The sequence below is a fragment of the Myotis myotis genome, unplaced genomic scaffold, assembly GCF_014108235.1.
Source record: "Myotis myotis isolate mMyoMyo1 unplaced genomic scaffold, mMyoMyo1.p scaffold_m19_p_8, whole genome shotgun sequence".
In the NCBI taxonomy this organism is placed as follows: domain Eukaryota; kingdom Metazoa; phylum Chordata; class Mammalia; order Chiroptera; family Vespertilionidae; genus Myotis; species Myotis myotis.
The window spans coordinates 58,540,535-58,568,316 of record NW_023416390.1 but is presented as its reverse complement, the minus strand read 5'-3'; the positions used below and the strand labels follow the sequence as shown (position 1 = coordinate 58,568,316).

The 27,782-nt window shown below is 39.2% G+C and overlaps 1 long non-coding RNA gene across 1 annotated transcript; it reads right to left on the bottom strand.

The window, feature by feature from the left end:
- Positions 1-13,640: 13,640 nt before the first annotated feature.
- On the bottom strand, positions 13,641-24,693 carry LOC118661267. The gene is made up of 2 exons (XR_004969244.1): positions 24,597-24,693; positions 13,641-13,898 (listed from the first exon to the last, which is right to left on the bottom strand). It is a non-coding gene; the product is annotated as an uncharacterized LOC118661267 (long non-coding RNA).
- Between the last annotated feature and the right edge of the window lie 3,089 nt (positions 24,694-27,782).

Genomic DNA, 27,782 nt, shown 5'->3' with positions numbered 1-27,782 from the left:
ACCCAAAGCTTTGTAGGTTCAATTCAGCTCACTTGTGAGGATCCCCATTGGTTGTCACTGGGCAATGCTTTTTACAACTGTCTGCCCCCTCAGCATTTTGCACAAATTTGGTTTTCTGTCTATGCTGACATAATGGACAAATCCATCTTTTGAGTTGTTAGTAAACGCCTTAAGCTTTTTCCTTCCAGGATTGAGTTATCCTGGCAATGAAGTTGTGCAAGGAAGATATCTCAATGGAAAGTTATAGATTTAGCTTTGATTGAACACTAAGAACCATTAACACGTGTGTTTTATTTTTTATTTACACTCCTTTATTGCAAGGGGCTATACTGCAAAGTCATATACTGTTTGTCTATTTTGCTCCTTAGCACTCATGACCATCTTATCTTCAGTTTATGCTTAAAAGGTTAATACTGCCATTAGTTACTTAGAGACCTCTTCACTCTTCCTCTTTCCTCTATAATACGTATACAATATTTACCCCAAAAAGATATTGTGCTGGTGAAAGGAATATTCCATTTGGTCAATTAACCGGATGTCTAACACAAGCTAATTATTTACAATTTAATATGATTTTTCTCACTTCTAAGATAGAATCTATGTAGTAGAAGAAAAACAACAGAGTTGGTGAAAAATAAAGAAAACTACATATAGTATTTTTTAATATATTTGTATTGATTTCAAAGAGGAAGTGGGGGCAGAGAGAGAGAACAAGAGAGAGAGAAACATCAATATGAGAGAGCATATTGATCTCGCCCCCAACTGCCTCTCCTTGCTGGCCTGATTGCCCCTAACTGCCTCTGCCTCAGCCCCCACCACCATGGCTTTGTCCAGAAGGAAGTCAGACATCCGGAAGATGGCCAGTCGACCTGGTCTAATTAGCATATTACTCTTTTATTAGTCTAGATTATTGTATCATTTTCCATACGAACAACTGTAAACTTACTTTTGCCCACCCCTGAATGTAGTGTCTTCTCTCAGTTCTATATATCTTTGTCCTTATAACCATGTTACTCATTTTTATACTGATTATAAGCAGATTTTATAATATTGATTCTCATTTATTATTATTAATAGCTAACATTTATTGAGCTAAGCTGATTATGTTTCAGACACTATGGAAGAACTTTATATGCATTAGCCCATTTACTTCTCGTAGCAACCCTATGAGGTAAGTACAGTTGTCTGTCCATTTTACCAAGGAAAAAATTGAGCCAGGTAAATGGCTTGCCTAAGCTCACAGAGCTAGAGATGGGGATGGGATTTAAACCTTGGTAGCATTGACTAGATCCTCTACTTGTAATCATTATACCATGCCACAATGGTTTCACACAACTGTCTGCAGTACTTCCTAAGGTGCACTGATAAAGCCTACGTCTTTACTACTCAACACTGCTAGCGGAATCTTTGGGTGGTTACCAGTGTTCTCAACTGACTTGAGCAAGCACTTTCACTCAGGATGCTACACTGAGTCAATGAAACTACTTAATATCTGAGTGTGGTTGGCTTTTCACCCAACATATTTTTCTGGCCAGGCATATTTCTTGAAGCTTATGAAGAATTCCATAAGAAGAATTCTTATCAATGATTTAAATTTTAAACGTTATTTTTATATGTCTTGATTCTATAATTTAGGATCATGGAGTCAGAATATGGCAATTATATTTAGAATTTCTTACCTTTCTGAGGAACAACTTCAGTTTTGATGATTCTTAAGGTCAGAGTAGAAGACATCTTACTAACTTGATGTCTAAAGGACATCTTACTACTTGGTGCTAAAGGAAAAACTGCTAGAAATGTTCACTGCTACATTATTTAATATACAGAACTTAATATGACTGGAAAGTTGCGCAAATCAGAGTAAATTTGTTATGATGTATAGGCCAGTTGTCAAAAGTATAAACTCTGGAGTCAGAACACCAACCTTCTACTTACTTTTTGAAGGATCTTAAGCAAGTCACTTAAACCCTAGTTTTTTCATCTGTTAACTAGAAGTGTTCTGGTTTGGGGTAGTAATTACTTTGTTCTTAATTCAAGATGAACAAAGACTGGTTTCTTAAAAATACTATATGCAGTGCCCAGTCAGTGTGGCTTAGTGGTTGAGCATCAACCTATGAACCAGGAGGTCACGGTTTGATTCCCCGTCAGGGCACATGACTTGGTTGCAGGCTCAATCTGGCTCAATCCGGCTCAATCCAGCTCAATCGCCAGTGTGGGGCCTGCAGGGGAGCAGTTAGGGATGATCAGGCAGGAGGCAGAGGCAGTTAGGGGTGATCAGGCAGGCAGGCAAGTGAGCAGTTAGGAGCCAGTGGTCCCAGATTGAAAAAGAGATTTTGGTTTGGAGAGGGTGCAGACTGGGTTGAGGGGACCCCCCTCCATGCACAAATTTTGTGCACTGGGCCTCTAGTTAATAAATTAAAATACAAGAATAAATTGTGCTTCGTGTACTCACAACTGTAGACTTACTTTTGCCAACCCCTGTAGTAGCCAAAATAAATTTTTACTAAGTTAGCAAAAATAGCAGTTCTTTATTTTATCAATATTTCATGATCTTTTCTTAGACTGTTTTGGGCTATTTTGGTAGAAGTAATGTCAAAATTAATAATCATGATGGTCCTTTATATTATAGTATACTTATGGTTACAAAGTACTTTCATAGGCATTTTGCTTTGCAAAAACTCTGCCTGATAGTAATATTTCCTTGTTTTAATAGTGTGGAAACTGATGGTTAGAAAAAAATAGCTATTATTTTAAAGAGGCAGAACTAACACAGGTTTGTTTGTGTGTGTGTGTGTGTGTGTGTGTGTGTGTGTGTGTGTGTGTTTAATTCTAAGTTCTTCAATGGGAGTGTGGAGAATGTAGATTTATATACTTAACACAATTAGTGAATCAGAGGAAAGTATTCAATTGGATTGAGTTTGTTCCAAAAACCCAGTCTCGTCTGCTTAAATAATTTGCAATGTTAAATTTAAAAGTTTTGATTCAAATGCCCAAATCACTTGGAGACAAAGTTTGATTATCCTTATAATTGAAGGACAAGATCTTTATGTCATTCTTGCTGTCACTTACATTAAAAATTTGTAATACAATTACAGAGAACATATTGATCTATTTTCCTCTTAGTGTTCTAAATAAAACTGCTTTCAGAACTGATGTTTTAAAGCACACTAATCATTTTTTAACATAAAAGACCAACAGTTTACTACTTACCTATTTTTTTTTATTCTTCAGATTTTACATAAACTGAAAGTTAAACCCAACATTTCTGTAATAACAGTGCTGAGGCAGGAGAGAAAATCAATGTGAGGTCAAGCATTCATATTAAAATTTAAAGCACAGCTCTATTGTCTGAAAGTATTCATAATGCTTCTTACAGATATGCTAGTATATAAATGTGTTTCTATCCTAAGAAATAGCTTAGATATTCACATGCTTTATGGAAAAGATGTGAACCAAATTATCTCAAGTTATTTTCTAGCTCTGTAGTTCCGTGACATTTTAATGGCTTTAGTAGCATCATATTATTGGTGAACTTTATTTAAAAAAGGAATCAAGCCCTAGCTGGTTTGGCTCAGTGGATAGAGTGTTGGCCTGCAGACTGAAGGGTCCCAGGTTTGATTCTGGTCAAAGGCACATGCCTGGGTTGTGGGCTCGATCCCCAGTAGGGGGTGTGCAGAAGGCAGCTGATCAATGATTCTCTCTCATTACTGATGTTTCTATCTCTCTCTTCCTCTCTGAAATCAATAAAAATATATATATTTTTAAAAAAAGAATCAACCCTTTACATTCAAAGTGAATGAGATCTGAAAAATTTTTCAAAGGTAATTATATTGTTTAGTATTAGCATGACTTTAATGAGTACTTACTTTTTGAATTATTGTGATTCCAATGACACTTGCATTAAAAATGGGCAATGTCACCAGTTTCTCCATATATATTCTAAATAACAGTGACGGTCCCAGAAGGGATCAATATGTTGTTACATAAGGACTAAAGGTATTACTGAGGGTTAGAAAAATATAGCTATTATAGTATCTAACTGACTCAGTTATTATATTGTTATAATTCATACTCCTATTTCCTCCATCTTTTAGACACTATAATGACACATCCTATATAATAAAAGCCTAATATGATAAGTGTCTGACCGTTTGACCATTTGACCAGTCACTATGACATGCACTGACCACCAGGGGGAAGATGCTCTGACTGGTAGGTTAGCTTGCTGCTGGGGTCCGGCCAATTGGGACTGGGTGAGACAGGCAAGACATGCCCTGAAGCCCAACAACGGTCCCTCCCAGCCCCGATCATGCACCAGTGGGGTCCCTCAGCCTGGCCTGTGCCCTCTCACAATCCAGGACCCCTTGGGGGATGTCAGAGAGTCGGTTTTGGCCCAATCCCTGCAGGCCAGGCTGAGGGACCCCACTGCTGCACGAATCTGTGCACTGGGCCTCTAGTGTAGAATAAGAAGGAAGTCTAATCCAAACTTTTTGCTTTTCATTAATTATTTTAGTTGCTCATTAAATAGTTTTGGAGTATTTGTATATGCCAGGCACTCTTTGAGTCACATGAACAAAACAGACAAAAATCCTGTCCTGTGGCACTAACAGTCTAATGTGGGCAGATCAAGACACAAAAAAATAAGACAAAATGTTTACAGTGAAAAGTGCTGCAGAGGAAAATTACCACAAAAAAGGTGGAAGGTGTTGTTTGTTCATGTTTTATTTTTTTAAATATATTTTTATTGATTTCAGAGAGGAAGGGAGAGAGAGATTGAAGCCTCAGTGATGAGAGAGAATCATAAATCAGCTGTCTCCTGCAAGCCCCCTAATGGGGATCCAGCCTGCAACCTGGGGATGTGCCCTTGACATGAGTCAAACCTGGGGCCCTTCAGTCCACAGGCCGACACTCTACAGAATGAGCCAAACAAGCTAGAGCTATTTGTGTTTTATTGTTAACTAGAGGCCTGGTGCATGAATTCATGCATGGGTGGGGTCCCTCGGCCTGGCCGGTGATCAGGGACGATTGGGGGGACCGGCTGGCAGGGGGGAGGGACCACAGGAGGTTGGCCAGCTGGGGGAGGGACCATGGAAGGTTGGCTAGCCAGCTGTGGGAGGTTGGTTGTGGGAGTGCACTGACCACCAAGAGGCAGCAGCTCCTGCATTGAGCATCTGCCCCCTGGTAGTCCGTGCACATCATAGCAACTGGTCGACGGGTCATCCGGTCATTTGGTTTTTCCACTGTTTGGTTGCTTAGGCTTTTATACATATAGATGTAGTTATTGATTTTTTTTAATTTATTTTTTTAATATTTTATTGATTTTTTACAGAGAGGAAGGGAGAGAGATAGAGAGTTAGAGACATCGATGAGAAAGAAGCGTTGATCAGCTGCCTCCTGCACACTCCCTACTGAAGATGTGCCCGCAACCAAGGTACATGCCCTTGACTGGAATCGAACCTGGGACCTTTCAGTCCGCAGGCCGATGCTCTATCCACTGAGCCAAACCGGTTACGGCTAGTTATTGATTTTAGAGAGAGAGGAAGGGACAAAGTGATAGCCTCCTCCCTCTGCACGCCCCCTCATGGGAACCGAGCCCAAAACCCGGGCATGTGTCTTGACTGGGAATCAAACCACTGACCTCTTGGTGCATGGGTCATTGCTCAACCACTGAACACACCAGCCAGGCTGGAAGGTATTGTTTTTTTAAAAAACAGCAGTGGAATGAAGGAGGGAAACATGATGGTTGGTAAGATAAGGGAGATAGGTGGGTAGGTGATGGCCTTGGTTAGGACCAGGGCTTTGGCTCTGAATGATAAGGGAAGCCATTCAAATATTTTAATTAGAGGAAAGGCAGGGGCAAGAAAGAAAGTAATGAGTCAAATTAAAAGTTTAATAACCCATGCAAAAGATGATGGAGGCTGAAACCAAGATGGTAGTAGTGATGATGCTGAGAAGTTGTTGGACTCTGAATATATTTTGCAACCAGAATCAGGAGTTGGATGCCACCATAGCTAAAAAAATAATCAGTCTCAGATAGGCTGTTGTTTGACTAAGAACAAGTGGCCTGTTACTAACACAGTTGGCATAGGATCACAGGTCTTCTACCTCACCTTACATTTTCCCCCCAAACCTCACTTGTATAAGAATTGAAATAAATCAACCTTTGAAATCACACTGGAAAAAATTCATATATATATATATATATATATATATATATATATATATATATAACTTAAACAAATGTGTCAGAATTCATGATTCAAAATTAAATGAAAATATTTCTTTATCTTGCCATGCTTCATATCATTTTATCCTAAACTCATTTGCCTGACATACTGGACAGGTTAGCTCTGGACTGATTTTTTTCTGTTTATCCAAGTAATTAACATCTGACTCTATTCCTTCACTTATGCATTATTTTAAAAGTTATTCTCTTTTTTTTGCAGATTTTAAATTGAATTTTAGAGAGCGAAACAACAATGTGAGAGCAGGACATCAGCTGCCTCCTGCACACCCCCTACCTGGGCATGTGCCCTGACTTGAAATCAAACCGGCAACATTTTGGTGCATTGGAGGACTCCCAACCGAGTCACACCAGCCAGGGCTAAAAATGATTCTTGAGTGTCTATAAAGGTGCCAGGTCCTGGAGCTTAGCTACAACCTGACTCCACTGAAACCTCAACTTGGCTGTCCTCAGTCACTGTCCGTCACTCACGGCTGTGTCACTGATACCCATCTCTTGAAATGGCTATCACCCTGAGTTATATTTATCTGTATAACTGCCTGGTTTCCTCATAATATTTGAAGCACATTGAAGGATTAAGTCTTATTTTTCTTTGCATTTTCAGAAACTAGCATAATGCCTCATACCCAGTAAGTATTCATTGAAGGGTGAATTAATCAAATTTACTCAGAAGAATCTGGCTTTGGACCACTTCCTGTTTTCTCTTTGATCTAATTCCTTGCAAGATGAAAGAGCAATAAAAAAGGATCACTGAAAAGTTACAAAGTATTATTTTATTAATAAGTACTTAGGTACACTATGAGACTGCATAAAATTAAACATATGCCTTACAATAAAATTATGGTTGATTTAATGAGTTAGACCAAAATCTTATAAGTAGACAACGATTTCCCATTTGTATCTTGTGTATTCAAGTTCCTAAATAAGATGCTAAAAATAAGTTAGGATTTATTCCTCATCTTACCAAATATTTATTGAGCACCTATTATGTCAGGGTTTGCCAAACACTAAGTTGATGAGATGCTTTTAGGTGGCATGTGCACACTTTAAAGGTTTTAATTTATTGTAATTTGTTTATATTAATGTTTAATTTGTGGGACTTATTTCTTAGGAAAATGTTAGATTAAAAGTAAATTACTTAAAAAAGTAAGTTACATTAAAAAGTAAATTGGTTTGAAGAAAAATGTTAATAACAAAGGAAGCAAAAATAGTGAGATAGTTCTGTAAACCCCTGACATTTGTTTGTTTTTCCTTTTGTAATGCAAATTTGACTTCAGCTTTTGATTGTCCTTTCAAAGAGGCATCCTCCAAAGATGGTTATCTGGAATAAACTCATTGCTAGCCATTGACTAGATAAAAAGCCAAGTCACCTTCCCCAACTGAGGCTCCTTTGTATCAGAGATCTTGGTTGATTTTAAGAACTGACCCTGTGGGCTGTTTGTATTCTCTTCCTGTGCTTTAAATTCCTGGTATGTGCTAAATTCATCAACAAAGAGTGAGCCCAGGAAACCTCAGGATCCCACCTTCTAGTCGAGAGGTTCTCAACCTGTGGGTTGCGACCCCTTTGGGGGTCGAACGACCCTTTCACAGAGGTCTCTTAAGACCATCAGAAAACACATATAATTACATATTGTTTTTGTGATTAATCACTATGCTTTAATTATGTTCAACTTGTAATAATGAAATTGGGGGTCACCACAACATGAGGAACTGTATTAAAGAGTCGCAGCATTAGGAAGGTTGAGAACCACTGACTTAGGTAAATGGGCCTTGCAAGACCAGATTGTGGAGAAAGGGGCAGTGACTTAATTATAGGCTATCAAGAATGTACATTAGGTTACTGGCACAGATTCAGATGGCTAGCCTCGCCCCCCCCCCCCCCCCCCAAATTGTCTTATTTTCCCCATCACTTCCTCCACCTTGATCCTCAAGCTGATTTTCAGCCTTGGGGATTCAATAGAAGATTCAAAGCTAGGGAGTAGGGTGTTCAGCAGTTTGAGTCTTTTTTCATTTTCATCATCCAAGGGATTGTAATGGCAGTCCAGAGATCTGGTCTGGAGTAACATCTGGGGCTGATGGGTTTGTGATAGGTGGGGTGCTCTCCCGTGTCCCCAGCTGTTGCTGGTGAAAGTGAACTTATTGTGATGTCACAAGAAAAGGAATTTTCTGAGACCTGCTCAGGAGAATTAGTGGTATTTACTTGATTGGAATTAACCCCCTGAGTTTCCAAGGTTCCATTTCCCTCCATCAAGCCAAGGAAAAAGTCCCCTTTTGAAATAGGAATTTTTAGGGGTGAAAAAAGCAGGTTTAGAAAAATTAAGGAGGTCCATGGAAGAAACACAGGGCTACAGAGCTACAAAGGTTACATTTCCATAAGACAAGGAAACCAGGAGTAGCAAAAGGCCTATATTTACAAACTAAGAAGGAGGGCCTCACATGTCCCCTATGAGGTTTGACCTTTGAGCTCAGGAGTTGCTATAGTGACCAAAACAAAAGGGGGATAGTGGCTAATCAGAGGGGATATCAGGATACAGGGACTTGCAGCCTTTATAAACTGTGGAAGAAAGGACTGGGTGGGACTCTTTCCCCCTCCCCATGTGGGAGTCTGTGCCTGTTCTTCAATAAATTCCCACCTTTGCTATACCTCTTCCATCTGTGGCTTCATTCTTTGACTCCGACTGGAACCACATGTTCCAGTCCCAAAATCTCATATCACTTTTGTCTTCAGCAGAGCTAGGGTTAAAGCCATTGCTCAGAGTTTCTGCTTCATACTTCCACAGTCCAGGCCAGCATCTGGCTAGGTTAGCTTGTGTTCCCAGCTGCAGTCCATTGCGTAGGGTCCACATGGCCATGGCCATGCAGCTTCTAGGGCCACATTTGTCAAGGAACACGCAAATGCAAAAAAGCAGGAGTGAAGCAAGAGCAACAAGAGAGAGAGAATTCCTTTGTGAATTTTAACCTTCTAAGATTTCATACACTTGCAGTTGCTCCATCTACTCTGGCCAATCCATGATTCCCCAGGCTACACAGACAGGCAGTATTTTCTTTATGTCACCCCAATTTACTGCACATATGCCCATCTTACCCTTTGTCCCATCTCTTCCCCCAGTGATCTGCAGTGAATAGACTGGTGGTTCCCTGAGGGAGTATGAAATTGCAATTTCCTGGTGAAGCTGCCCAGGTGACCATGCTTATAATGTCTGGCCTTCCCTTTGCTTTTTTCCTATTATTATCAACTAGAAGCCTGGTACACAAAATTTGTGCATGAGGGGGGTGTGCCCTCAGCCCAGCCTCCACCCTCTCCAATCCAGGACATCCCTCTCATAATCTGGGACTGCTGGCTCTTAACTGCTTACCTACCTGCTGGCCTGGTCGCCCTTAACTGCCCCTCCCCCCCAGTCTGGTCACCCCTAACTGCTCCCCTCACCAGCCTGGTCACCCCTCACTGCCCACCCCCTGTCGACCTGGTTGCCCCTTACTGCCCCCCCCCCCCCTGCTGGCCTGGTCTTTCCCAACTGCCTCCCCTCACCGGCCTGGTTACCCCAACTGCTCCCCCTGCCAGTATGGTCGCCCCACGCAGCTCGCTGTTCAATAGTTTGGTCATCTCTCACTAACCCCCCTCCCAGCCTTGTCACCCCACGCAGCCTGTCATTTCTGTGACAGAGTCCTGGACAGTTTGCATATTCCTCTATTATTAGTATAGATAACTAGCTAATTACAGTGGTAACAGGTTGAAGCCAGTACAAAACATCTAAAAATATTAAAAGTTTGAGAAATATTATATCATGAATCATAAAATGGCAAACAAGATTCCTACAAAGCCCTTTTTCTCTGACCAGTCAAATGGACTGTGAAGTATTATGGCAGGTCATGGAGCTTAGTTTCATGAAGAAATATCATTTCTTTTCATTTTTAAGAAAAAAGAATCAGCATTCCAATTTTTTTTTCTTGTTGATATTGTTGGCATTAAATTTATATATCTAAGGGACCTAAAACTCCTCAGAAATTCCCTTTTGGTTTTCTCTTTTTCTTGATCACTTTTGTCTTTTTTTTAAATCCTCACCCAAGGATATGCTTTTTATTGATGTGAGAGAGAAAAAAAGGGAAAGAGAGAGAGAAACATTGACTGAAACATTGGTTCTTTCATATACTTGCCTTGACCCAGGATAGAATCTGAAAACTTATGGGACAACGCTTCAACCGACGGATTCACCATGCCAGGGCCCCCTCTTTTGTCTTTTATCATCATTATCTGACTTATCATCAACAAGAACAAGTTTGAAGAAACAGAATGTTGTTGAATTTGCATTACCAGAAAGGGAGATTGGTCCCCTATCATCTTCTTAGATTTTGCCTAAGTTATTTTTCCCATTACCCACTTGACATAATTTTATTTATTTTTATCTTTATTGTTGAGATTATTACATAAGTCCCCTCTTTTTCCCCATTGACCTCTTCCAGCCTGCTCCTCCCCTCCCCACAGGCCCTCACCACCCCATTGTCTGTGTCCATGAGTTATGCGTATACCTAAGTATTCTTATAGTGAAATAAACATTGATGAATACCAATCAAAAACTTGTAAGTGCTCTATGGCTATTTCTGTGTCTTTTTTGCTTTTGTTAATAAAAATCAACCATTGCTTATCTAAAATAAAATACAGAGAATGAGGACAACTAAATTTACATTGCATTTTTTAAGTTCTAACAAACTTTGAAAAATTTCTGTAAGTGTATTTGAAACAAGGAATTGTGGGACACAAAATTGTTACTTGATCCAACATAAATTTTCCCTTTGGGTTTATTGTAAATTCCACTATAATGATCTGAAATAATTATTGAACTATTTAATGAAACTTTTGACATCCTAACAAATGTTCACATTTGATTACAAGATGGAAATCTTTAGCCAGATTTAGAAATCTTTAGCCAGATTTCTAAAAAGACTAACGCAATAAAATTTGTAACTCAATAGGATGTATTCTATGAAGTTTGCACATTTTATTTATTTTTAACTATATATTTTTATTGATTTCAGAGAGGAAGGGAGAGGGGGAGAGAGAGATAGAAACATCAATGATGAGAGGGAATCATTGATTGGCTGCCTCCTGCATGCCCCCCACTGGGGATGGAGCCTGAAACCTGGGCATATGCCCTTGACCTGAATCGAACCCGGACTCTTTAGTCCACAGGCTGATGCTCTATCCACTGAGCCAAACCAGGTAGGGTCCAAGTTTGCACCTTTTAAAATATCAACTAGTCATGCTAAATAAAAACTCCATCATTGCCACTATTTACTTTTAGTTCCAGCTGCATAATTTTACAATTTAAAAGGTTGGTCAATAGAAACTGACAAGAAAAATAAAACCAAAACCAATGTTATTTCATTTAGTATTTATTGATCATACTTCAAGCTATTTCAGTCTTTTTTGCTACAACTACCCATGAAGTCATTTATACCTAGAAAAGAGTTAGAAATTGATATATAAGCAGAAGGGGATAACTAGGGGACTATTAATAGACCATTTGGACCTCATTTTTTCCCATTAATTTTCCTAGAATATTTATATATACCACAGGTTTACCCTTCTGGGATTTTTTTTTTTTCACCCAAGTTACTCAATTGAAACTGGAAACAATTTTGAGATACAAGGCTTCTTGCTGCATCTTCCCAGTGTCCAGTATTATCTGAATTCTAGGTCCCCCAAAACCAAATGGATGGGATTTCTACTTTTCGTGGGAATTTTTTTGTGTGTTGGATCTACTCCCAGATTATTTACTGACAGCTGTCCTATAGACCAGGGTTTATCAAATTTTAATCTACATATAAATCATCCAGGAAACTTGTTAATGTGCCAATTCTGTATAGCAGGTCTAAGGTAAGATCTGAGATTCTGCATTTCTAATAAGCATACATGTGATACTTTTGCTGCTTACACAGGAACAGCTCTTTGAGTAGCAAAGGTCTATAGCAGAGTTGTTCAACACTGTGCAGTCTGTTCAGCATGATGTCGCCTGAGGACTACCTACATACCAATTAGCTGAGGATGCTCATTAGAATGCAGATCCTTCATCCCCAACTTGTTTTTACAGAGGCAAAATCTGTGTAGGTACCCTTTACTCCTAGACTCAAGCACTTTTTAAAAATAGATTTTTATTGATTTTAGAGAGGAAGGGAGAGGGAAAAAGAGATGGAACCATCAATGATGAGAGAATATCATTGATCAGTTGCCTCCTGCACCCCACACTGGGGATCCGGCTTGCCACAGGGCATGTGCTCTGACTGGGAATCTAACCATGACCTCCTGGTTCATAGGTCAGTGCTCAACCACTGAGCCACACTGGCTGGGCTAGACTCAAACATTTTAAAACAAGTGCTCTAGGTTATTTTTACATACATTTAATATAAAACGACAACAACTTTGCTTCAAGCAGCCTGTCATCTGTACTTTTCATGGGAGCAGAAAGAGGTTCTTGAGTAGGTATTGGCAGAGTGGGCTAGGAGGTAACAGTGGTTTGCCTTTCTTGAAAATCCTGTCTGATGATGTGGGTCATGGAAATGTGCATGCTAGCATTTCAAAAGTGCTCCAACTACTTACAGTATTCTTGAGAGTTGAAAGGGGAAAAAAACCCAACTCTTATTCTTTATATCCTATAGCATAGATTACCAGAAAAGTTATCTTTTTTTTTTTTTTAATATATTTTATTGATTTTTTACAGAGAGGAAGGGAGAGGGGCAGAGAGCCAGAAACATCAATGAGAGAGAAACATCGATCAGCTGCCTCCTGCACGCCCCCCACTGGGGATGTGCCCGCAACCAAGGTACATGCCCTTGACCGGAATCGAACCCGGGACCCTTGAGTCCGCAGGCCGACGCTCTATCCACTGAGCCAAACCGGTTCTGGCAGAAAAGTTATCTTTTAAAATTATTGGTCCTTAAAATCTTATTAGCCCCAAGCCAAAGGTGCCTTGCTTCTTTAGAACAGTGATTTTCAACCAGTGTGGCATGGTACACGGGTGTACCACAAGAGGCACACCTGTGTGGTATAATAATTTTTAGAACATGCAATGCCTGACTATTTAGTCAGGGGCACTGACCTTTTTTTCCCTTAGATTGTCAAATAAAAAAATGTCCAACAGCCAACACAACAATAGCCGTCCAGTGTGATTGAATCAAAATTATACCTTTTTTTTTGGTCAGATCAGTAAAAAAGCTATTTTTGGTGTGCCGCTGCATTTTAGTAATTAGTTTCTGTGTGTCATGAGATGAAAAAGGTTGAAAATTGCTGCTTTAGAGTATGACCTCACCTCTGAGCAACCTGAGGTTAAGGAACTCTTTCCTGTTCATGTTTTCCTCCCCCAACCTCATACTGAGCTCAAAAGAGTCCGGAGGCTTTGGCTAAAAGTAAATGACAAAGATTTATTCAAGGGTCTTAGGATTTGCAAATCACAAACACAGGTGGGCAATACCCAGCGTTACAAAGGAGAAAGGAAAGTTTGAGAGGTTTTACAGTGAAAAGCACACGTTTGAAATAGTCAGTTCTTAGCCCACAGATTGGCTCCGGATGGTAATCTCCCAGATGCCAGGTGGTCTGGATAATGGATGCCAGGTGGCTTGAATAATGAAATATTCTTTCTTAAGCATGGCAAGTGGTTATCTGTAAGAGTTATACAGGGTGAGCAAGAGCAGGTTTGCAGGTGTTTGTATGGAAAATACAATAATTAATAAATAATAATACAAGAATAATCTGTTTTGCATACAACTGTAAACCAAGTTTTGACCACTCTCATATACATCTCCAACACATGAACATTCTTTCTTAAGTCCTTCAGAGGTTTATTTATAGAATTTAGGTACATTCTAGCACTGGTGCACAACTGAATGTTCAAAAGTTTAAGTTCCAGTCATCCTGTGAACCGAAGGGTCACAGGTTTGATTCCCAGTCAGGGTACATACCAAGGTTGTGGGTTTGATCTCCAGTTGGAATGGTATGGGAGGCAACCAATCAATGTTTCTCTCTCTCCCTTTCTCTCTAAAATAAATAAAAACATATTTAAAAAATAAAACAAAATATTGCTTAAAAATAAAAAGTTTAAGTTCCAGACTAGTTAAAGCAAGAATAGAATTGTTTCCTTATGCCTCCGCCTGCTTGTTTTTAATAATTTAGCAGCTTGACCAGAGTGACTCTATTTTATTTCTTCACTCTTTTCCCTAAACCTCTTATCCTGCAACACCCAGCTCTGCTACACCTTCCACTGAAAGCTTTCCTTGGGCAAGCTAGTAACAGGTGTTAAATTTTTTTTTTTAATGTTCATCATCTTTGATTCAATAATTCCACTAAAAAATATATCCTAAAAAATCAATTGAACAAGAAATACAAAGATATTTAAAGCAATGTTATCTATAATACAAATTGGAAGCCATCTTTGTAGGTCCTTTGTATAGGCAATTGGTTGAATAAACTATGGTATAACTTCTCCTTGAAGTGCTGTGCAATCAGTAAAAATGAGGATGCCAATCTATGTTTATTGTCATGGAAAGGTATTCTTGATATTATGTTAAATGAAAAGACTTGCAGAACATTATATTAGTAATTATAATATTTAAAAAAATATATTTTGTTCACTGATGTTGGCTAAATTCTTAGTACAAAGGGCTCTTAATAAACATTTGTTGGATAAATGAAGCTGTTAAGTGATTTCTACTACCCAGGGTTGTTCACTAAGAATTGTACTTCTGTTAAATCATTTATCTTTACAACACTCCACTAAGGTAAGTACCAATACCCATATATTATAGATGAAAAAACAGATGCTCAGAGAGATTAAGCAGATTGCCTGGTCAGGAAGATAATAAGTGGTAAGACCTGTTTTGAACAATGTGATTCAAAGCCCAATGTCTTCACATATTCTTCTGGCTTTTAATATTTTCTTAAAAAATTGTGACTATATAGTATAAAACATTCTTACAATGTTTATAGCAAGTTATCAACAGTGGTTAATTGTGATCTGAGTGGTGGGATGACAGAGATATTTTTCTCTTTTTTGTCTATATGTTTTCATGCTTCCAAAATGAACATGGATTATTTCTGTAATGAGATACCTACATCACCAAGGGCTTTTTGGGTTGGTTTCACCACCATTAACAATAAAAAAGCCTCCTTGGCATTTGCCTTTCCAAAAAGAATGAATCATTCCCTTTACCACGCTATGTCAAAACCCAGTTCTGCATCTACTTTTTGTTCTTTCCATTCTTTTACAGAAATTATTGTTTCAAAGTTGTTCCTTTCAACTTGACAAAGTTGGAATATGTATTTCATTCATCTTTTCATTTTTAGGGTTAATATACTAGTAGTGCCAGGCACACCAGACAAATATTCACAGAGATTTCTTTCATTGAAAAAGATCTTTAAACTAGTAAAATCACTATTGGTCATGCTATTTTCCTTTGTCCCTTTCCTTGTGCAGTAACTATTATGTGTTTGTCTGTAGTCTCTGCCATGGCAGAGCGAGCCTCCACTGCCCTTTATCTCCTACCGCTAAGAACAGTAGCCACTAAGTGCAAAAAATCAAAACAAAGCCCTTTCCCATCTCCCTGAAGGAGTAAAAGCAGTGAAGCCCAAATAATGCTTAGTTACCAAAAGCCACACCAGGTGTCTAATCGAAAGGGTATTGATTTTAGCTAGTAAATAGCCCTTAATATAGTTGGAACCTGGGTTGAATATGCAGCCTGGTAATTAGCTAATAAAGCAAACAAGAGCTAGAGAGAACGTGGCACAGTTGGATAAGCAGCAGCCTGTCATCCAGGAAGCTTGCCTAGGTCTAATACATCCTCATACGGAGGACTGAAGTTACCTTTAAGACTCCTGGCCTACTGTTTTCAGCCATTAAATGAGGAAAAACTATAACCCTATCATAGGGTCTGAGATATAACTAAAAGCAGTTGTAAATGTTTGGCAAATATTACATGCGATAGACATGCTTCCTGAAGACAGATGTTGCAATTTAATAATCTGAAGTGGGGAGGTTTAATAACTATTTTAGATCGTTAGGATAATGTTTAGTGCCCTGGGATAATTATTAAACAATTCTCAGTTTGCTAATTCATCGGATACTCCAGAGAAATTCATAGCCTGATTAATTCCCACATTATCCACCAACTGCTCAGTGAAACTGCAAAGTGGCAGAGACCAGTTGGGAAAAAAGAAAAGCAAGAGTGAGCAAGGACCAACTTAGCTAGATATCACTTTCAAAAAGAAGAAAATCAAGGGGAGAGGGAGAGAACTAAGGTGTAAAAGAAAAGGGTTAAGGTGCAAACGATCTAAATCAGAGACAGGAAATTAGAGGCCTATGGGTCAGCGTCAGCATCCAATGCATTATAACAGGCCGGCAGAGGTGTTTTCTTGTTGTTGCTGGTTTTATTTGTTTATAAATTTGAGTGTTAGCCGAAACCGGTTTGGCTCGGTGGATAGAGCGTCGGCCTGCGGACTGAAAGGTCCCGGGTTCGATTCCGGTCAAGGGCATGTACCTGGGTTGCGGGCACATCCCCAGTAGGAGATGTGCAGGAGGCAGCTGATCGATGATTCTCTCTCATCGATGTTTCTAACTCTCTATCTCTCTCTCCCTTCCTCTCTGTAAAAAATCAATAAAATATATTTAAAAACAAAACAAAACAAAAAAAAACATTTGAGTGTTAATATTTTCTTAAGTTGAAAAGGTATTTTATATACAAAGTTCAGATTACCATTTTAAAAATTTTAATAAATAAAATTTTATTTTAACATTCAGAGTATCTAGTAACAGTAAGCCTAATTCACTCATGACAATAATGGACAAAAGCAGCATAAAGACTGCCCTTTTATTTTTTCTAAAGATTTTGAATATGAAAATCTTAAGGCTTATGGAAAAATAGACAAAAGCATCTATTCACTTACTCCCCATCCAACAAATATTAATATTTTGCTATATTTATTATATAAGTAAGTACTTATATCTATGCATTTAAATTTTTGCTGAACCATCTTAAAGTGGATATATTATTTTTCTCTGAATACATTAGCATACATTTTTTTAAAAAAATAAGGACAGTTTCCTACATAACTGCAACATTATTATCACACTGAAAACAATTTCAGGTGTAATTTCCTAATGTCCTCTTTTCTTGGTCCACATTCAAGTTTCCACAGTGTCCCCGAAACGTTTTCTACATTCATTTTCTTTTCAAGCGAGGATCCAATAAAAACACCTGGGTTGTGTTTGGCTATGTCACATTAGTCACTTTTACCCTAGCTCGGGCGGGGCTCCCCCAGCTCCCCTTTTCTTCTATGACACTATCCTGTTGAGATGGTCAGTTGTTTATTACTCTTTGTGCTTATTATTCTTTTTTGAAAGCTTTTGGAGAAACAAAGTGGCTTTATTTGCTCACTGCTTTTCTCTTCTGCACTGAGGGAATATGGATTTTCTTAGAAAGTGTAAGCTTTAGGCTTCAGGATGCAGGAGCTGTTAAAAGTGAGGAAGGAGGCTGGAAGCTGCTGGTGTTGGTGTTAAGTCTTCCCATCTGTACAGAGGGAGGATGGAGAGAGGAAATGTAGAAATGTTTGCTTCCTAAGGCTCCTGAGCCAGTCATTTCATGTAGTCTAACACAGAACAGACTTTTACTTTCTGATGCTTAGGTTCTATCAATAATGACGTTGGGCCTTGACTGCCCCACAGCATATTTTCACATCCAAATATTTTGAAATGAATTCATCTTACTGTTATTTTAAGGCATCTCCCCTGTAAACCATTTTCTTGGCTTTGATAGCCCCTAGTTAGTTGGAAAAATAATGCACGAATGCTGGTTCCAGGGCCCTCAAGGGGTTGCCAATATTTTTCCACTTGAATATTTTGGAATCCTGATATCTTCAATCTTTGACAATTTACACAAGATTTCCCTGCCATGGCAGGTGTGGCTCAGAGATTGGATCATCAGCCTGCACACCAAAGGGTGTTGGGTTGGATTCCCAGTCAAGGGCACGTACCTGGGTTGCAGGTTCATCCCCAGCAAGTGGGAGGCAACCAATCAATGAGTCTCTCATGTTGGTGCTTCATTTTTTTTTAACATTATTTTTCATTTTTTCAATTACAGTTGACATACAATATCATATTAATTTCAGGTGTATACCCCAGTGATTAGACATTATAAACTTATTAAATGATCATCCCCAAAAATCTCATACCCATCTGACATTTTACATAGTTATTAGAATATTATTGACTATATTCCCTATATTGTACTTTATACAATAAAGTACACTGCCATGACTACACTATAACTACTAATTTGTACTTCTAAGTCCCTTCACCTTTTTTACCCATTCTCCACCTCCCCTCCCATCTGGCAACCATCAATATGTCCTCTGTATCTATGAGTCTGTTTCTGTTCTGCTTTTTGGTTTATTTTGATTTTTAGATTCAATTGTTGATAGATAAATATTTATTGCCATTTTATGGCTCATATTTTGAACTTTTTTTTTCTTCTTAAAGAAGACTCTTTAACATTTCATGTAATACTGGTTTGGTGGTGATGAACTCTTTTAGTTTTTCCTTGTTTGGGAAGCTCTTTATCTGACCTTCAATTCTGAATGATAGCTTTGCTTGGTTGTAGGTCCTTGCTTTTCATAATTTTGAATATTTCTTGCCACTCCCTTCTGGCCTGAAAAGTTTCTGTTGAGAAATCAGCTGACAATCCTATAGGTATTCCCTTGTAGGTAACTAACTGCTTTTCTCTTCCTTCTTTTAAGATTCTCTCTTTGTCTTTAACCTTTGGCATTTTAATTATGATGTGTCTTGGTGTGGGCCTTTTTGGGTTCATCTTGTTTGGGACTTTCTATGCTTCCTGGACTTGTATGTTTATTTCTTTCACCAGGTAAGGAAGTTTTCTGTTATTATTGTTTTCAATTTCTTGCTTACCTTCTTCTTCTTCTGGCATCTCAATAATGTGAATGTTGGTACACTTAAAGTTGTCCCAGAGGTTCCTTACACTATCTTTATATTTTTGGAATATTTTTTCTTTTTGCTCTTCTGATTGGGTATTTTTTGCTTCCTTATATTCCAAATCACCAATTTGATTCTCAGCATCATCTACTCTACTGTTGATTGCCTGTAAGTTATTCTTCATTTCAGTTATGTATCCTTCATTTCTGACTGGTTCTTTTTTATGTTGTTAATATTCTCACTAAGTTCCTTGAAGTTTTCAGTAAGGCCCTTGAGCATCCTTATAACCATTGTATTGAACTTTGTATCAAAACTCTTGGAGTTTTCTTGCTTCCATTTTATTTAGTTTTTTTTCTGGATATTTCTCCTGTTCTTTCATTTGTGACATGTTTCTTTGTCTCCACATTTTGGCTGCTTCCCTGTGTTTGTTTCTGTATATTAGGTAGATCTGCTATGTCTCCCAGACTTGGTAGTCATCTTGTATCGTAGGTGTCCTATAGGGACCAGTGGCTCAGCCTCCCAGTCACCTGAGCTTGGACACTCCAGGTGTGCCCCTGAGTGAGCTGTGTGCACTGCCTATTGTAGCTGAGCCTTGATGGATGTTGGCATCACTGGGAGGAATTGGTTGTGAGCATTGGCTGCAACTACAATGGAAGAGCCTCTGTGCAGGAGCTGACCCTATGGAGCAGGACTTGCTTCAGTAGGGCTTTGGTGCTCACCAGGTTTATCCCTAGAGTGTGTCACTTGTGGAGGTGGTAGGGTTGTAATCTGGCATGGCTGAAGTTGAACACCGAGTACACTAGTTCTGGGGCCTCCTGGGAGGTACAAAGTTTGCCTCTGCCTGTGCCCTGCCCCGGGGCCACCCAGCATGAGCTACAAAGCAATCTTCGATGGCTGCTACTTATGAGCTTAGAGGTGCCCAGGTGAGGCTAAACTATGAACCAGGTCGGGCTGCTGTAGGACTTCTGTTCTAGATTGTAAGTGGTTCTGAATGATGATTGTTCTGTATTTTAGTTGTAAATTTTGATGTGGTTTTGAGAGGTGACAAGTACCATGTTTACCTATGCTGCCATCCTCTCACATTGGTCTAAAGGCTTGATTAAATATTTGGGGCAAAAATAATTCAGAGGTTATGAGGCAGACTTTATGTTACAGCACATGTGGAGGCACATAATATCTGTTGCCCTAATTGGTAACACATAGTTTGATCACCAGGTTAAGGTAGTGGGCTAATCTCCTTGGATTGGTATGCTCTCTATAAGATGCCACAGATCCCACCACTCCTTATTTGCTTTACATCAAGCCTAATCAACTCATTTTACCTTTCCCAGAAGGTGTATGTAAATGTTGACCTGAAGTACATCACATGCTACAATTTGGGCTGTGTTATTACAGCATATACCACTGTTTCCCTGGAACAATAGATCAGTGCCAAGTGCATTGTTGGTGTTCAAGTTAGAAACTTTAATTAATCACTCAGTTAGAGAAACACGAAAGAAAGTAGGGTGTGGGGAAAATTTTGACATCCTTGCTCCTGAACAGTGGTTCAGATAAGCCCTGAATATGTAGAACAGATGGCAGAGGCTCCTGGCTCTAGGGAATCATTCTTGATTTGAACTGGACAGAAATGTACAATCCCAGTGCAGAAATCACAAGGAGAAAGAATGATTTCAGAAAATTGTGGAACTCAAGGATGTTGATTATCTGGGCCTCACATTCATGAAGGGTCCTGTCACAGGGTGGGCTTTTCAGAAGCAGACAGAGCATGACATGCAGATTATTCTTATGGATGCTTGTGAAAAGAAGAGCACAGAAGCAGGATTGGGCTGAGGGAGAAATAGAACTGTGATGCAGGCCTATCAAAACCTCAATCACCATCTGAGGGACTGTTGGAGCATACACAGATACACAGCCCATCAGTTATTTCCCAATGATCCAGTCAAGCCTTACTTACCCCTGCTTAACACAAGAACAAGGTAAGGACTTGCCCAGGAAAGGAATGACCTTGAATGAGGTAGCTCTTTGCAGTAGAGGCAAATTCTGAAGGAGTTGGCAGCTGGACACCACTTGCTGGTTCCAGCAGCTTCCAGAAACAAGTTCTGCTTAAAGAGGGTCTGGGGGTTGCAGCATTCTGTCTACCGCAGTCCTCATATTTAAACATTTGCTCTTATCTCTAAAGGAAGCTATATGGACAGTATTCCTTCTGCTGACCATTAGCCAGCTAATTATAACATTTAAACTGTTAGGGGCAGGAAGGAGAAATAGAATTGTGGGAACTAGCTAGAGTTAGAAGATATATTAATCATGCTCTGTTAATGGTGATTGTTTTGTTCTGATTAAAGAAAGCACATGCTGCCTGGCCAGTGGTTGAGTGTCAACCCGGGAACCAGGAGGTCACAGTCAACTCCAGGTCAGAGCACATGCCTGGGTTGCAGGACTTGATCCCTAGTTGGGGGCATGCAGGAGGCAGCCAATCGATCGATGATGTTTCTCTCTCATTGATGTTTCTATCTCTCTATCCCCCTCCCTTTCCTCTATCTCTCTTAAAAAAAGATCAATAAAAACATATTTTAAAAGAAAGAGAGGAAGAGAGAGAGAGGGAGGGAGAAAGGAAGAAAGGAAGAAAGGAAGAAAGGAAGGAAGAAAGAAAAAGAAAGAAAGAAAGAAAGAAAGAAAGAAAGAAAGAAAGAAAGGAAGAAAGGAAGAAAGAAAGAAAGAAAGGAAGAAAGAAAGAAAGAAAGAAAGAAAGAAATAAAGAAAGAAATAAAGAAAGAAAGAAAGAAAGAAAGAAAGAAAGAAAGAAAGGGAGGACATTCTTACCTGGCTGGGAGTTGTCTGCCCTGGGACCTGGGAGTTAACCTTGAAATGTGTTCCATTCTCTGCATCTGAGAATTGACTATCACTATGGAGTTGCTGAAACTATGGAGTCCCTGAGGCACCTACTCTTTGCAACCCCCAGCCTGCCTTACCTGTAACTTGTAACCATTATACCCATTCTTATTCCTTTTGCCTACTTCCCCATGTGATCTTTGTCCTTCTACCCAATATAACCAGCTGGCTTATGCGGGGTGGGGGGAGGGTAGAGTAAAGAAGACTTTTTTGGATGACCTGCTGGCAAAGCTGGAAAATAAAACACTCATATACATTTTAACCCTGCCTCTGCTTCATTGGCTAAAGTATTGACAGGCAGCCCAGATGCATTTGTTGTCCACTTTAAAAACTATGGTCTGATTTTTTTCAGCCTCGTTTTGGCATTTATTTACTTATTTAAAAGCTGAAAAAATACAGAATAAAATAATCCAGAAGCTCTCACATTTTATGAGGCTCTGTACATAAAATGTACAAAGAAATCCATAGAAAAGCACACGTGGGTCATGTAACTCACGTTACTTAACTCTCTCACACGGTAGAAAATTGAGACCAGTTACATGGATGTATATTGCTTTACATGGATGTAAATGCTAATAATGTACTGATGGGCCAGCTCTACAAAGACAGGTTGGCATTAATAAATAAAAAGCTGTATCAGTTTCCTATTGCTATTGTAACAAATTACTACAAAGTTGGTGGCTCAAACAACAGAACTATATTCTTCCAGAGTTCTGGAGTCCAGATGTCCAAAATCAGAATCACTGTGCCAAAATCAGGGGTAAGCAGGGCCTCACTCCTTCTAGAGCATTTGGGGAGAATCCATTCCTCGTGTCTTCCAGCTTATGGTGGCTGGGGCATTGCTTGACTTGTATCTGCATTATTCCAATGACTGTTTGTGGCAACATTCGTTGTCTCTACTGTCTGTGTGAAATCTTCCTATTCTCACCCTATTCTTTCTTAGAAGGATCAGTGTGATTGCAGTTAGGGTCTATACCAGTGATGGCGAACCTATGACACGCGTGTCAGAGGTGACACGTGAACTCATTTTTTTGGTTGATTTTTCTTTGTTAAATGGCATTTAAATATATAAATATCAAAAATATAAGTCTTTGTTTTACTATGGTTGCAAATATCAAAAAATTTCTATATGTGACATGGCACCAGACTTAAGTTAGGGTTTTTCAAAATGCTGACACGACGAGCTCAAAAGGTTCGCCATCACTGGTCTACACTATCATCTCAAGATATTTAATCAAATCATATCTGCAAAGTAACACCCTCCTCCCATATAAGGTAGCATTCATGGGTTCCAGGGAGGCCATTCAGACTACCACAGGGTAGCTTTTAGGTCTTTGCTTTAGCCGTGTATTAGTAAGCCTGGGGACAATTTACCTTTTACTTAGCCCAGAGCAGGAATATAGGTTGTGTCTAGGGTAAGCATAATGACAGAAAAGCTAGAATTTCAGCCTCAGTACTCTGAGACCCACTTTAGGAAGGCCATCTTTGTGGCTGTAGGACGCTGCTCTTATGGCAAAACCGGAGGGCAGCCAGGTTGATAGCCAAGAGCACATGCTCAGGAGACATTGCCTTCCTCCATGTTTGCCTATTGAACTATATTTTTAGAACACATATTACACTTACCCGAAAAAAATATTTTTAGATGCCCTGACACAAGTTTCTGGCTTCTTATCGCATATCAAGTTGTCTCAGTTCTCAGAAACTTGGCCAGGGTGAAGAGTTAGGCAGAAGGAAAGGAGATTATTTACAGTGTGGTCTAGAGAATTTAAAAATATAGACACACTCCATTAAGTTGTCAAATTTCTCCTAGATGAAGTTTTCATTGAACCATTCTCTCCTTCTCTTTTATACCTGCCAAGAAAGCTATTTTAAAAGTATTCTTCAATATGCAACTTAAAGGTAATAGAAAAAAGATTCTCTACTTTTCTGTTGTCCATTTTTTTTTTTTTTGCTGACAGAGGAGAAATGAAGAAGATTGGCTTCTGAGGCCAAGTTATCTGCTGAGGGAACAGCACCGGTAGCACTGGCTGACGTGCTCTGTGTGTGAAGTGCCTTCCTCTTGGCGAGGCAGAAATTAGGTCAGTGCCTACATGTTTCAAGGCGGCTGAATTCAGACACAACATGGCCATTTTAAAGCTAATCACGCACAGACACAAACCCCGTCCATTACTATTGTTGACTTATTTTCGCTAATCTGATTCCCTTATTTTAAAAAATTCATATTAGACTATTACAAACAGGGGTCGAATTTATTTTACGCATTTACTGCTGAGAGTCAAGCCATTTTCAGGTTATATAACAGGCATTCAGATGTAGAACTGAACAAATCTCCAGTTTCTTGGGCTGTTTACCTTGACTTGCTTGCCTCTTTCGCAGAATCATAACCAGGTTTACTCTGAAGAGCCCAATTCTCCATTTTATTTCAAGTCCCCCTTAGAACCTAATACTTATTCATGGTCTCTGTAAGAGTTTCTTAGGACATTTCTGCTTACCCACAATCTTCCTGCTGCTGTTAGATAAGAGCTTCCATTCCAGAGACAACATTATCCAGTTGACATCATCAGCAAGTGCTTGTTTTCAGTGCTGCCCTATTTGAGGAACGAAGTGGATGCTGCCTAGAGAAGTTCACATTTCCTTTACCCTTGAGACCTTTCAATCCAAGGGAGTTTCTTGGTGCCACTTTATATTGATGCTTTAAATATTTACTTTAAATATACTTTCCCAGATTTTCATAAAGCAGAAATAAAATTTGAAGTACCCATTAAATATACATTTAGTATTTTTATTTCATTTTTTCAAGGATCATATATTTTCACCTCATTCTTGGTCCTAAGTCTGAGAATCACTGATGTGGGAAGATTTTCCATTGGCTATTTTTAGACCTCTATAATGCTGCTTTTAAGAAGTAATAAGTAGATGGAAGCCTACTAAATGAGCTGTTCTCATTTCAAAGCCCCAGTGTCACTGGTCAGGTCTTGTTCAAAGGTTTTCCTGGATAGTATCATCAATCTTTTAGAAATTTTATATTAGCTTTTTTCTTTGTAAGTAGAAAGCTGTAGTCTTTGTTTACAAACTTATGGTTATCTTCTTAGCATTCTCAACTATCGAATAAGATTATAGGTATACATAGTGCTTAAATTATGTAAACTACTAAAATGCACCAGAGTTTTATATATATACTAGAGACCTGATGCACGATATTCGTGCAAGAGTAGGCCTTCATTCTCCCGGCTGCCGGCACCAGCTTTCCTCTTGCACCCGGGACCTGGGCTTCCCTCCAGCCGCCAGCAGGCACCTGGGACCCAGGCTTCCCTCGCAGCCCCGGCCTCGTCCGGAAGGTCGTCTGGAAGGATGTCCAGTCTAATTAGCATATTACGCTTTTATTATTATAGATATATTTTGAACATACAGAGTCATTGGAGCTTGGAGCAATGGTGTCTTGGCTCAATGTTGGACCAAGAGTCAGAATGTCTGGAATTTAGAGAAGAAAACTGACATTGGTATACTATTATTAACAATGGATATGCTAGCATTTCACATGAATTATCCCATTCAATCCTAGTTTGGTCAGTTACTAGTTGTGTTAGTTTTTAGGCACCTTACTTAACAATTTTGAATCTCGCCAAAACCGGTTTGGCTCAGTGGATAGAGCGTCGGCCTGAGGACTGAAGGGTCCCAGGTTCGATTCCGGTCAAGGGCATGTACCTGGGTTGCGGGCATATCCCCAGTAGGAGATGTGCAGGAGGCAGCTGATCGATGTTTCTCTCTCATCGATGTTTCTAACTCTCTATCTCTCTCCCTTCCTCTCTGTAAAAAATCAATAAAATATATTTAAAAGAAAAACAAAACAATTTTGAATCTCAATTTACCCATTTGTAAATATAAAACAACCCCCCGGCTAAAAACAAAAACACACACCTCATAGAGTTACTCTGAGGATTAAAGATTACAGGTATGTATATATCTTGTTAAAACTAATGTTTGTCAGAGTAAACACTGTGTGAATGTTCACTATTAACATCCTCACTGATGAGGAAACTGAGGTTAGGGAGGCTAGAGAATCAGGTCCAGGTTAAAGAACTTAGATAAGGATGGATTTGTTAACGTAAAAACATTCAAACATGTAAATAATTTTTGTGAGTTTATTCGAACCAAACTGTGGATAATTGCTGGGAAGCAGTATCTCTACAGGTTGGGATAATGCTCCAGAGGATGGCGGTTTCTCATCTATTTTTATACATTGCAATCAAAGGAGGGGATGTAGGTGGGTTACATGAAATCCATTGGTGATAGATTAGAGAGGCGGGAGAAAGCAAAGCGGGGTGGGGGGCACCTCTGGGATTGGATAAGAAGTAAAATGACAGACACATACTTAGGTGGGTGCAGGATAGTAACAGTAAACAATTAACATGATAACAATAACAATGACGGAAATTGTGGTATCTGTCCTGGTGCCCAGGCACATTAGGTTGTGCCCCTTGCAGTCCAGAAAAAGGGAAGTTACAAGTTACCCAGACATTTCAAGGATATTACAGATGCAAAAAGACAGATAGGCTCAGTTAAGGTGAAGATTGACCTTATCAGTGAAGATACTGGGCTAGGAGGTGACTACCCACCATAACAGCTTTTAGTTAAAGTCTAATTTTAGACCATCCTTTGTGGTTACTTTTGGTCTTTGAGTTTGCAAGACTGCTACGCAGGCCTTCCCTGAGCTAGTCAGGTCAGCATGTGGCCCCTTCCGTCCACAGATTTGAAGTCTACAAACTGTTCTCTCTATCAAGTAGTTTCTCATTTTAGTCTTGGTTTTAGGTTTAGCTAATTCAATAACTTCAAACTTCCTTGCCTTAATTTCATCACTTGTAAAACAAAAAAATGTGGGCATAGCCTTAACTGGTTTTGCTCAGTGGATAGAGTTTCGGCCTGTGGACTGAAAGGTCCCAGGTTCGATTCTGGTCAAGGGCATGTACCTTGGTTGCGGGCACAACTTCAGTAGGGAGTGTGCAGGAGGCAGCTGATCAATGTTTCTCTCTCATGGATGTTTCTAACTCTCTATCTCTCTCCCTTCCTTTCTGTAAAAAATCAATAAAATATATATTTTTTTAAAAAAGGGCATATACCTTGGTTGTGGGCACATCCCCAGTAGGGAGTGTGCAGGAGGCAGCTGAATTGGTGTTTCTCTCTCATCAATGTTTCTAACTCTTTATCCCTCTCCCTTTCTCTCTGTAAAAAAATCAATAAAATATATTTTTTAAAAATGTGGGCTTAAATTACATTAATGGCCCCTTTCAATCCTTTTATTATATAAATTTTACAATGAGTTTTGGTGACTAATGAATATTTGGGAAAAATTTGTTTTTCTCTTGTGGACCCCAAAGGGGTTCTATGGAAAATAACCTCATTGAGTGGTCTGATTATAAATTCTTAATGTCAACTGTAATTAAAAAAAAAATTAAATGAAAAAAAAATTCATGGTGGGTAGCCACACCCAGGCATATACCTTTTTAGTAAAAGGTTTATCTTTGTCTAAGAAAGCCCTGTCCATTGTTTCTGTACATTTTAGTTAACACATTTGAAATGCCTTTTTCAGACCCCTCAAGTAAAACCACCCTGAAGAGAGCATATAATCTTGTCCTGTAATCCAACCCCGCCTTGCTTTCTTCCACCTACCTGTCTTCTTT